The sequence below is a fragment of the Pongo pygmaeus genome, chromosome 4 (assembly GCF_028885625.2).
Source record: "Pongo pygmaeus isolate AG05252 chromosome 4, NHGRI_mPonPyg2-v2.0_pri, whole genome shotgun sequence".
Taxonomy (NCBI): Eukaryota; Metazoa; Chordata; class Mammalia; order Primates; family Hominidae; genus Pongo; species Pongo pygmaeus.
In genome coordinates this window covers 159,518,747-159,531,221 of record NC_072377.2, presented here as the reverse complement: position 1 = coordinate 159,531,221, position 12,475 = coordinate 159,518,747, and the positions used below count along the sequence as shown (strand labels likewise).

The 12,475-nt window shown below is 49.3% G+C and overlaps 1 protein-coding gene across 2 annotated transcripts in view; it reads right to left on the bottom strand.

The window, feature by feature from the left end:
* The window catches only part of LARP1 (La ribonucleoprotein 1, translational regulator), a 134,529-nt gene extending 122,878 nt beyond the window's left edge, over window positions 1-11,651 (bottom strand). The window contains exon 1 of one of the 2 annotated variants that reach the window (XM_054487196.2): window positions 11,367-11,651. The gene's annotated coding sequence lies outside the window, so the exon portion shown is untranslated. The remainder of the gene's footprint in view (window positions 1-11,366) is intronic. The other variant, XM_054487197.1, reaches the window with a different exon arrangement.
* Window positions 11,652-12,475: the final 824 nt, after the last annotated feature.

Below are 12,475 nucleotides of genomic sequence, written 5' to 3'. Positions count from 1 at the left end.
AGACCCTGTCTCAAAATAAATAAATAAATATGATAAAAATAAAAACGTGGTCCTTATTTTTTTATAGTAATAAATCAAGATATAATCAAGAATCACATCTTATATTTGGCTGTTAGACTATTAGGTCTCTTTAAATCTAGAACCTCCTCCCCATTACTTTTTTCTGTGTTTACAACATTGGCTTTTAAGAGATTATGGCAGTTGTCTTATAAACTGTTTCACATTCTGCCTTTGTCTGATAGCTTCTTTGTGTGTGTTTAACGTGTTCCTCTATCCCCTGAACTTCTTGTAACTGAAGCTAGTTCTTATAGGCCTCATTAGATTCAGGCTCAATATTTTTCACAGGAGCCAAAATAGGTGGAGCTATGTAGTCTACTCCATCCTATTAGGGGTGAGAAAAGCACTTTCATCTGGGCAATTCAAGTCCTTTTAAATTAATAAATGAGACAGTAATCAGTCCTACATCCCACTTTAAGCTATGTATTCATCTCTTAAAACTGCTTGCTAGGCCGGGAGCAGTGACTCACACCTGTAATCCCAGCACCTTGGAAGGCGGAGGCAGGCGGATCACGAGGTCAAGAAATTGAGACCATCCTGGCCAACATGGTGAAACCCCGTTCTCTACTAAAAATACAAAAATTAGCTGGGCATGGTAGTGTGCGCCTGTAGTCCCAGCTACTCAGGAGGCTGAAGCAGGAGAATCGCTTGAACGCGGGAGGCGGAGGTTGCAGTGAGCCGAGATCGCGCCACTGCACTCCAGCCTGGGCGACAGAGCGAGACTCCGTCTCAAAACAAAAACAAAAACTGCTTGCTACTGCCACTGCTTCCAGTAGCTATAAATTAACAGAATAATGCTACACCAGACGCTACAATCCACACCCTATAGCTAAACAATATATGGCCAATCACGAACCAACGTTATTTCTGTAAACCAATGAGAATTCCTGACACACAACTCTGTAATAGCCCTCTCCCTATTCTTTTTTTGTCTTTAGAAACCTGCTTGTGAGCCTGGGCAACATGGCAAAAATCCGTCTCTACAACGAAATAAAAAATTAGCAGAGCGTGGTGGCTCATGCCTGTGGTCCCAGCTACTTAGGAGGCTGAGGTGGGATGATTGCTTGAGCCCAACAGTTTGAGGCTGCAGTGAGCCAAGATCATGCCACTGCACTCCAGCCTGGGCAACAGTGAGACCCCGTCTCAAAACAAAATGAAACAAAGAAACCTGCTTGTAACCGGTCACAGTGGCTCACACCTGTAATCCCAGCACTTTGGGAGGCTGAGGCAGGAGGATCCCTTGAGCCCAGGAGTTGGAGAACAGCCTGGGCAACATAGTGAGACTTTGTCTCTACAAAAAAAAATTAAAAAATTAAAAATTAAAATTAGCTGGGTATGGTGGTGCATGTCTGTAGTCCCTAGCTACTATGGAGGCTGAGGTGGGAGGAAATACATATATATATATATATATATATATATATATATATGTTTAAACACCTGCTCATATGTAACAAAGGCCAAATGGAGCTCATATCTGAGGTTACTTGGTTCTGAGTCTTCTCAGCAGCTGTCCTCACTTTGACTCAGGTAAACTCTTCAAATTATATTTCGTGCCCCAGCCTCTTCCTTTGAGGTTGGCAGGAGGCACTTAATGCTAGCTGTCCACCGTGTGTGATGTTAAGTGTGGTCCCTAAGTGATGATGAGCAGATAGAGGAGGAAGAACTCTTTACCCTGTTGGCAGGAAGGGTAGAAGTCTTCATAGGCAACGGCCTTTGATTTGGGCTTTAAAGGGTGTGTAAGAACCTACTGGGTGGGGAAGGAAAGAGGAAGGGCTTTCCAGGTATGCATGGAGGCACAATGTAGGGAAAGACAATGACAAGCTTGAGGAAGTAGGAGGTGGTAGCCAAATGTGGGCTGAGAATTATAATAACAAGCACTTAGGGTGAGTTGAGTATGTTCCAGGCACTATGCTAAGTGACTCACTTAATCCTCAGCCTGTCCTGCGGAATGGGTGCTGCCACCCCCATTTTAAGGATGTGGAAATCAAGGTTTAGCAATAAGCAGCAACTGGCCTAAAGTCACACAGCTAGGAACTGGTAGACTCCTGAACCTCTGCTTTAAACATCTCTAAAAAAAGCACTTCCTTAAGGTGAGGGAGGAACGCGAAACTGGGGAATGATGTTGGGGCAGATGGAGATAGGCCTTCTCCACCGTTCTAAGGGGTTTCAGTGTTATTCCACGGCACTAGGGAGCCAGCGAAGGTTTCCTTTGAAAGGGACCAGCAGGGCTGGGCGCGGTGGCTCATGCCTATATTCCCAGCACTTTGGGCGGCGGAGGCGGGTGGATCGCCTGAGGTCAGATGTTCAAGACCAGCCTGGCCAACAAATGGTGAAACCCCGTCTCTGCTAAAAATACAAAAATTACTGGGCGTGGTGGTGCAGGCCTGTAGTCCCAGCTACTCAGGAGGCTAAGGCACGAGAATCGCTTAAGCCCCGGAGGGGGAGGTTGCAGTGAGCCGAGATCGCGCCACTGCACTTTTTTGAGGCTCTGCCTCAAAAAAGAAAAAGAAAAAAAAAAGAACGAAAAGGGCGAGCAGGGCTGTGCCTGACAACGCCCACCCGCGGCCCTACGGGGGATGAACCGAGGGCTGCCGAGGAGCGCTATCAGGCTGGAGGATGGGTTCCCATTCACGTGAGCTGCCCCAGGGAACAGGGACGGAGGGAGGAATGCAAGAGCTTCCCTGACCTTGTGCAGACCTTCATGCCGAAGGGCAGTGGGGCGGGGCTGAGTCTCTGCAGGATCCCGGAGCCTTTTCAACGAACGGCACCCCACGCTGGGCGCCGGGCAGGAGCAGAGTGGGCAGCCACCCGCGGATCTCGCGACCTGCGCGCAGCTCGTGCTTCCCAGCACCCCGAAAGCTCGGCGGCCAGGCGGCCACGTCGCAGGGGGATGTGAGCTGCAGAGACTGGGGAAAGGGCCAGCTTTAACCTCCGCGGCCCAGAGAGAGGAAGCGACTGGCCCAAGGTCACACAGTCAGATAGTGGCAGGGGCAGGACTAGAACTCGGGCTGTATCTCTTGATCGCAAGTCTGATACTCTTTCTTTTTTTTTTTTTTTTTTTTTTTTTGAGACGGAGTCTCCCTCTGTCTCCCAGGCTGGAGTGCAGTGGTGCGATCTCGGCTCACTGCAAGCTCCGCCTCCCGGGTTCACGCCATTCTCCTGCCTCAGCCTCCCGAGTAGCTGGGACTACAGGCACCCGCCACCACGCCCGGTTAATTTTTTTCTCTTTTTTTAGTAGAGAACGGGGTTTCACCGTGTTAGCCAGGATGGTCTCGATCTCCTGACCTCGTGATCCGCCCTCCTCGGCCTCCCAAAGTGCTGGGATTACAGGCGTGAGCCACCGTGCCCAGCCCTGATACTCTTTCTTGATGCAATTTATTTCAGAATCGAAGAGGAATCAAGATACTGTGGCTGAGGACCGGCGGCTGGGATGATGAATACTCCGGGGAATCCGTTTTTTTTTGTTGTTTTTTTTTTAATCTATTTTACCTCTTCGGGAATCCTGAGGACTGTGCGGCGGTGGAAACGGGCTCCAGGCGCCCTGTCCCGCCAGGCCGTTGTCGCACAGCTCCCCCGCCCGCGTCATCCCAGCGAGGCCTGCTCGTCCTCTGCACACCACCAGTGCGGGTGGGGCCCATCGTGCCTGGGAGTCCCTGCTTTCCGCAGCTGGGGGGACAAAGCCTCCGCCTGCTGCTCAGCGGTATCACCCAGGCAGGGAGGGTGCGTGGAGGCAGTGGCGGGTCTCGCTCTGGCGCCGGGCGGACCGAGTTCAAGTCTCTGCCCTGGTTTTCATTAGCTGTGCGACCCTGAGCTGGTCACTTTCCGTCTCCGTACTTCTGTTTCTTCATTTTAAATCGGTGAAAATAACAGTGCTTCATACAGTTGGGTGTGAGGATTAACTAACATAAGGAGTATTCAAAGCCTTAGTAAGGGGCTTGCCGCACGACAAAGGCCAGTTATTATTATTAGCCGGGGAGTCAGTAGGGTTGGGTGCCTAATGTACCTATGAATTTGACACACCTTTTCTGGATCCTACATGAAACCTGCTGCTTCCATGAAGTCCACCCAAATTAACTTCATTCAGTTTAAATCCTTCTTGATTCTCAGAATTTAAAGCACAGCTGGCATTGTCTAACTGCAATGGGGTAGGGGCAGCAGGCTTGTGTGCGTGCCCTCCCCTGCACCACTAACCTAGATTCACAAGGCCTGAGGTGTGTAGTCCTGCCTTCCGAGGGCTGCTAGCTACTTGATTTTGAGTAAATCACTTCATTTTTTTTTAAATTTAAATTTTAATTTTTTTGGAGACACAGAGTCTGGCTCTGTCACCCAGCCTGGAGTGCAATGGCGCCATCTCTGCTTAGTGCAACCTCCACCTCCCAGGTTGAAGCAGGCGCATGCTACCACGCCCAGCTAATTTTTTTGTATTTTTAGTGGAGACAGCATTTCACCATGATGGCCAGGCTGGTCTCAAACTCTCGACCTCGGGTGATCCGCCCGCCTTGGCCTCCCAAAGTGCTGGGATTACAGGCGTGAGCCACCGCGACAGGCCCAATCACTTAATTTTTGAGTCTCAACTTCCTCTGTAAAATGGAGGTGATAATATTAATTTTATCCATTTAGGCAAGATAAACAGAGTTAGATCTCTGATTATACTTTGAGAATGGAAGGAAACAAACAGGCAAAATGTTTTTTCTTTTCTTTCTTTCTTTGTTTTTTTTTTTTTTTTAGATGGAGTCATGGTCTGTAGTCCAGGCTGGAGTAAAATGGCACGATCTCAGCTCACTGTAACCTCTGCCTCCTGGGTTCAAGTGAGTCTCCTGCCTCAGCCTCCAGAGTAGCTGGGATTACAGGTGCCTGCCACCTTGCCGGATTATTATTATTATTATTATTTTGAGACAGAGTTTCACACTGTTGTTTGGGCTGGAGTGCAATGGCACGATCTTGGCTCACTGCAACCTCTGCCTCCTGGGTTCAAGCGATTCTCCTGCCTCAGCCTCCCAAGTAGCTGGGATTACAAGCACCGCCACCACGCCTGGCTAATTTTTTGTATTTTTGGTAGAGACGGGGTTTCACTATATTGGCCAGGCTGGTCTCAAACTCCTGACCTCGTGATCCACCTGCCTCGGCCTCCCAGAGTGCTGGGATTACAGGCGTGAGCCACCGCGCCCAGCCAACTTTTGTATTTTTAGTAGAGACGGGGTTTTGCCATGTTGGCCAGGCTGGTCTCGAACTCCTGACCTCAGGTGATCCACCCACCTCGGCCTCCCAAAGCTCTAGGATTACAGATGTGAGCCACTGCGCCCGGCGCAAAATATTTTTTCAAAACATATTTAACAACTTGGAAAAATGGTGTCAATATATAGTATTTATTTTTCTTTTCTGAATTTAATTTTTTATGTAAAAATTTTATAAAAGGAATGCATTAATACATTCTCACAAAGATTCACCATATAATGTTAAGTGAAAAAGGACAAATCAAGGGCAAAAGAAATATGCTTCCAATGTTGTTTTATTTCACTTTTGAACCAGGGTCTCATTCTGTCGCCCAGGCTGGAATGAAGTGATGCATTCATGGCTCACTGCAGCCTCAACCTTCTGGACTCAAGAGATCCTGCTACCTCATCCTTCCAAGTAGCTAGGACTACAGGCATGTGCCACTAGGCCTAGCTAATTTTTTTTTTTTTGAGATGGAGTCTCCCTCTGCCGCCCAGGCTGGAGTGCAGGGGTGTGATCTTGGCTCACTGCAACCTCCGCCTCCTGGGTTCAAGTGATTCTCCTCCCTCCTCAGCCTCCCGAGCAGCTAGGATGACCGGCACCCACCACCACACCTGGATAATTTTTGTATTTTTAGCAGAAAGGGACAGGGTTTCGCCATGTTGGCCAGACTGGTTTCAAACTCTTGGCCTCACGTGATCTGCCCACCTCAGCCTCCCCAAGTGCAGGCTTGACCCACCTCGCCCGGCCTGCTCAGCTAATTTTTTTTTTTAAGATGTGAACTTTTTTATTCTTCAAAAAGAGAATGTATTTTTACACAAATCTATAACAGAATTCAAATGTAGAAAAAATAAACTATATTCAGGGATAGAGTGCTCAGCACAGCACACCTCCTCCCCGGACGAGACTGCAGGAGCCTCGCCACCCCCAGGACACCCAACAGCAGGGCAGCCACAGGCTGGCACATAGAGTTCCCTGTGTCTGTCACAACAGGCTGCAAATGCAAGGGGCCCAGACCCGAAGCGTCAAAGACAAAAACCAACCCATTTCACTGTGGCAACTCACTTCTTGGCCTAGGTCACTCATTTGCACACCTATTCAGAAAGGGAGGCGCAGGGAAACTGAGGGACATGCATCTCCAGATGCCTCGGATAATCCCCTACTCACCTCTGCCACTAGAGAACACCCAGGAGAGCCCACCTGACAAACCCCAACTTCTTCCCTGGGCCAGTGCAACCAAAAACCTGCAGGATTCACCCAGGACTCCAGGCCCTGACAAGAGGCAGAGCTGGCTGCCGCTCGACTAATTAAAAAATTTTTTTTGTTGAGATGGGTTCTCTCCGTGTTATCCTGGCTGGTCTTGAACTCCTAGCCTCAAACTTTCCTGCCACCTTCGCCTTCCAAAGCTCTGGCATGAGTGCCCAGCCTCCCAACTTATATATAAATACAGGCCGGGCGCGGTGACTCACGCCTGTAATCCCAGCACTTTGGGAGGCCGATGCAGGCAGATCACGAGTTCAGGAGATCGAGATCATCCTGGCTAACACGGTGAAACCCCATTTCCACTAAAAATACAAAAAATTAGCCAGGTGTGGTGGTGGGCGCCTGTAGTCCCAGCTACTCGGGAGGCTGAGGCAGGAGAATGGCATGAACCTGGGAGGCGGAGCTTGCAGTGAGCCGAGATCACGCCACTGCACTCCGGCCTAGGTGACAGAGTGAGACTCTGTCTCACACACACACACACACACACACACACACACACAAAAGTATAAATACACTGAAAAAAATAAACATAAGGAAATCCACCAACATGTTAACATGTTACATCTGGGTGGGAAGATTACTATAGATTATTATCTTCATCTTTATTTTTCTACGTTCTCCAATTTTTTTCAAATGATGTATTATTTTTATAAGCAGAAGCAAGCTACAATATTGTAACAGAAATATTGAAGATTATATTTGAAAATATTCAAGGCTAAACAAAAGCAAGTTAGATATCACCTATGTGTCAGTAATCAGAAACCTTTGAGACTAAAATTTAGCCTTTTGGAAGCACCATCCATCTTCCCCCAGACCCACCCTTGCCTCTTAGCAAGATCACAGCACCATGCCTAGACTGAGGGGTCGGTCTAAGAGAGACAGAGACTGATTTCTCTCTATGAAAGCCTCATGCAGAGCTCTCTGCCTCCTTGGTTTCCAGAACTTCACCAGCCTTCTTGGCCTGAAGTTCCTTCTTCTCAAGTCTGGCATGGCTCTGCCAAGGGATACTTGGACAGTGATCCATGGGACTGGAGAAGACCCCTGAAATCCCTGCAGAGTTACCAGCTTACTTAATTAGCTGGCATTTAAGGGTCTGTAGGATCTGAACCAATCTTCCTTATAACTCCATGTGTGCCAATCAAACGGTCTGTCTGCCATCTCCAAAGCCAGAAAGGGACAGTAATGAGTGAAGAGAGCTGGGTGTGATGCAATTGGGAAAGGTAAGGACTGTGGCAAACTGGAGTAAGCCAACACCTTCAAAATGAACGGCCACTTCTCAGTGCCAGTCTATTGCTACCTGGTGGGACCTTTCAATTTTTCAAGAGAATTGGAAAATCTGGATCTTTATGTGAAATCCCCTGATTTTAATATAAATATTGGCAGGTAATTCACAAAACACATTTGGCCACTCTGCTGATCACAATTTGTGACTTGTCTTAGGAACACATTGAACTTTTTTCCCTCTGCACCTTTGCTTTTGCTATTCCCAATGCCAAGAACACTCCCCCACCCATCTAAGTCTAATGAACTCCATCTGTTCTGTCAGACCCAGCCAAAACACCACCTCTTCCGGAGCATCCCCACAGCCAGAAGTGACATCTCCCTCACTGGGGCTGCACCACACATTTAGCTCTGTGCCTGTCTCACCCTATGCCCACAGTTGTTTCAGTAAGAGTCCTAGCTTTCCTGGTAGAGAATGAGCTCCTGAAATACTCAGAAAACATTTGTGGAGCACCTGCTATGGTGCAGGAACCATACTAAGCACTAGTGATACAGCCTAGATTTGATGTAATACAGTCTAGTGTAGGGGGTACATTTTAAATAAATAACTCCGTAGATACCTAATCCCAATTGTGATGAGTTTTATGGGGTTAAGAAAGTTTATAAAAGAGACTTAATCCAGGCACAGAAGGATTAAGCGAATCATGAGGTAGCTTGGGGAAGCATTAGCAGTAGGGTTCCCACTTAAGGCTGTACAGTTTACATGCTGCACAAAGCCTGGCAACATAGCAAAACCCTGTCTCTAAAATTAAAAAAAAAAAATTGTAGAGTTGAGGTCTCGCTATGTTGCCCAGCCTGATCTCAAACTCCTGGCCTCAAGTGCTTCTCCCACCTCGGCCTCCCAGAGTGTTGGAATTACAGGTGTGAGCCACCGTGCCCGACCCCTTTCTCTAATCTGCACAAAGGCACTGTATAGACCAGCAGAGGCAGCGTTTAGTTCACCCCTATCCAAAGCTGCTCTAAATAAACTTAGAATCTAAGTAGATACGGTGACTTCCCTATGTACATGCAGCCCAAAGAGATGTTCCCTGCTCCCCACTTTCTACGCTAAACCCTTAGACTTCTGAGATCAGGGAAGGCACCCCCAAGGAAGTAACATAGGAGCTGAGACTGAAGGATAAGAAGGGGCCAGCCAGCTTGGAATATGAGGAACAGCATGTGCAAGGCCTCTGAGGGGAGAAGGTACCATGGCCGAAGGACCTAATAGGTGGCCGTTGTGGTGGAAGCATGGACAGAGGTAAGAGAGCATTAAGGGGTAGCTGGGCAGTGACCACCCTGCATGGCTCAGAAGGCCACATTAAGGGGTGCAATTCTTTTTTTTTTTTTTTTTCTGAGATGTTGTCTCACTCTGTCACCCGGGCTGGAGTGCAGTGGCGCGATCTTGGCTCACTGCAACCTCCACCCTCTGGGTTCAAGTGATTCTCCTGCCTCAGCCTCCTGAGTAGCTGGGATTACAGGTGCGCGTCACCATGCCCAGCTAATTTTTGTATTTTCAGTAGAGACGAAGTTTCACCATGTTGGTCAGGCTGGTGTCGAACTGCTGACCTTGTGATCTGCCCACCTCCACCTTGCAAAGTGCTGAGATTACAGGCTTGAGCCATCGCGCCCAGCCAAGGGATACAATTCTTATCCTGAAATACCTTCCATATCCCTTCCATATCCCACTCCCTAACCACGTCGCTTCTGGGTTTCACTGCCCACGAGAGAGTGCACAATGGTAGAAACTACCTTTACAGAGGGCCTGCCATGAGGCACAGACTGTGCTGGGATCACACATTCATTCTGCCTTTTTTATGCTCCTAAGGAAGTATTCTTCGACTTCAGTGGAACAGATGAAAAAATGGAGGCACAGAGAGGATGAGCAGCTGGCCTGAGGTTAGCTGACTGTTAAGGGGTAGGCTGGGATCCACTGTGAAGTCCACTGTGGGACTTCAAACCCCTTCTCTTGGCTGTCATGCAGCAATGGTACCCATGAAGAGACCGGAAGCGCAAGGAATGCACACCCTTGCTACTCAAAGGCAGAAGGGTCTAGGGGCCTGCAACACTGGCATCACCTGGAAGTTTATCAGAAATGCAGGATCTTGGGTTCCATCCGGCCCTACTGAATCAGAATCTACAATTTTATTATTATTTTTTTTTGTGAAAGGGTCTCACTGTGTTGCCCAGGCTAGAGTATAGGGGCGCAAACACAGCTTACTATAGTCCCCACCTCCTGGGTTCAAGGGATCCTCCTGCCTCAGCCTCCCAAGTAGCTGGCACAGGCCACAACGCCCAACTAATTTTTAATTTTTTTGTAGAGACGGGGATCTCACCGTGTTGCCCAGGCTGGTCTCAAATTTCCTGGGCTCAAGCAATTCTCCTGCCTCAGCCTCCCAAAGTGCTGGGATTATGGGTGTGAGCCACCGTGCCAAGCCAGAATCTACACTTTACAGGAATCATGTACACATTAGGAGCTGAGAAGCACTAGACTAGAGAATAATCCAAGCAAAGTGGCATACTGCCTTTGTAGCCCTTATGCAACAGTGTCTCATAAGCCAGGTTTCCAATGACCCCAAAACAACTTCTTATAACCAAATATACCAGATTGGCCAACTGTTCCATTTATCTATCCACCCTGGTTTGTCACCTATTGCCACTCCAAGGGAAAGACTGTGAGAAGCTACCATCAACTCCAAAGACAAGCTGCTATACACTCCAAATCATCTTCCATTTGAGGTCTACTCTGATCCCCAGATCATTTTCTGGAACACACTTTTCACAAAAGAATTCCCTATGTTAGCCTGCATACCAAAGGAGTCAGAATGGTTTGGTAGAAAAGATTAGTGGGTGAGGAAAAGCGGGGTTCCCCTTCAGCTTTAAGGCCACATGTGACTTTGGGAAATGCTCTACCCTCACTTCCTAATCCCCATGTAAAATATGAATGGGGTGGACTAGACTAGGAATCATTCCATATGAGGCCTGGCAGGAAACATAAAGGAAGTTCAGTGGCCTAGGTGAAACAGTAGGGAGTAGCGGAGACTGTGGCAAGCTAGAGGGCGAGCAGGTAGGGAGCGTGCAATTCCCTGACTACACAAAGGTATCCCCACTCAGAAATAGGCTAGAGTTATCATGGTAAATACGTTGACATATATTCTAATTTTTTGAGTTGGGAATCTGATTTTCCAAGAAATGAGTGATGTTTAAGTATTGGCAACTATTAATAGTTAAAACTTCAGAACAAACAAACACAACACTGTGTGAGCCAAATAAATATCAGGTGCCGGCCAGACCTGTCCGTGGGCCGTCAGTTTGAGATGCCTGGCCCAGATGCCAGGTATTAATTTGTTAGATGTTAGGTATTAATTTGCATGTGCGGCTCTTTGAGAATGCTGCAAAGCGGCTCCTGTAAGGATGGGGGTTGAGGGGTAAGATCTGTGCCTTTCCGGGGCCCGTCGCCCGTCCCCCACCGCGGCCCGGGCCCCTTTCGGTGCCCCCTCCCCAGGCCTCTCCGGGAAAGGGCCCAGACGGTGGTGCCGGGTCGCACGGCGTCGCTTGCTTCACACCCTCCCTACCTGCTCGCCTGCTCTCCCAGCACGGCCGGCAGCGCCGCAGCGATGACTCAGCCTCTGGCGGCGGAGCTGGAGGGAGGCGGAGGGGGCGAGGGGGAGGACGACTGGCAGGGCGGGGTAAAAGGAGGCGGGTGGAATGGAGGGAGGAAGGGAGAAAAAAAGAGGAAAAGGAGAGAGAAGTGGGATGGGGGAGGAGAAAGAGGAAAGAGGGAGAGGATAGTGGGGAGAGGCGGAGGTGGGAGGGGGCACTTCGAAGCCCCAGCTCCCGCCTCCTCCTGCTGCCGGCTGAGGTTGGGCTGGGCTGGGGGAGGACCGTGGGGGAACAGCGGAGAGGGTAGGGCAGGGGCGGAGAAAGGAGGGAGGCGTACTGCGCCCCTCCCCCTCCCCCACTTCGAGAGTCCCGTGGGTACACGTGGTTCATTGCCACACCCACGGACCCACCCTTGCCTCTGTGGGATGGGAGGGGCCGGGGAGGGTGCCCGGGAATGCGGCTTCGGACTCTGAACCTTTAGTGAGCGCCTTCCAGCGGAGGCGTGGGGGACTGGGCAGTCAAAAAGGGACAGAGGGGACGGGCGCGGTGGCTCACGCCTGCAATCCCAGCACTTTGGGAGGCCGAGGCGGCCGGATCACCTGAGGTCAGGAGTTCAAGACCAGCCTGGCCAACGTGGCGAAACCCCGTCTCTACTAAAAATATAAAAATTAGCTGGGCGTGGTGGCGCGCTCCTGAAGTCCCAGCTACTTGGGAGGCTGAGGCAGGAGAACCACTTGAACATGGGAGGCGGAGGCTACAGTGAGCCAAGATCGCGCCACTGCATTCCAGCCTGGGCAACAGAGTGAGACTCTGTCTCAAAAAAAAAAAAAAAAAGGGGGACAGAGAGAGGTGGGGGCTTGCAGGGGAGAAGGCGAATCCACAAGGCGTATCCGCAAGTGGAAATTTAAAGGGAGAAATGAGCCTACTCGATGCATTTTTGCTAGCCTATACCAGTAGCTATAACACAAGGTTGAATTTGGAAGTCTCACCAAGGAAGTTTCCTTAGCAATGTTTTGTAATATAAATGATGAATGAATAAAATGTACTATGGGAGTACATCTATGTGTATAGAAGAGGACAA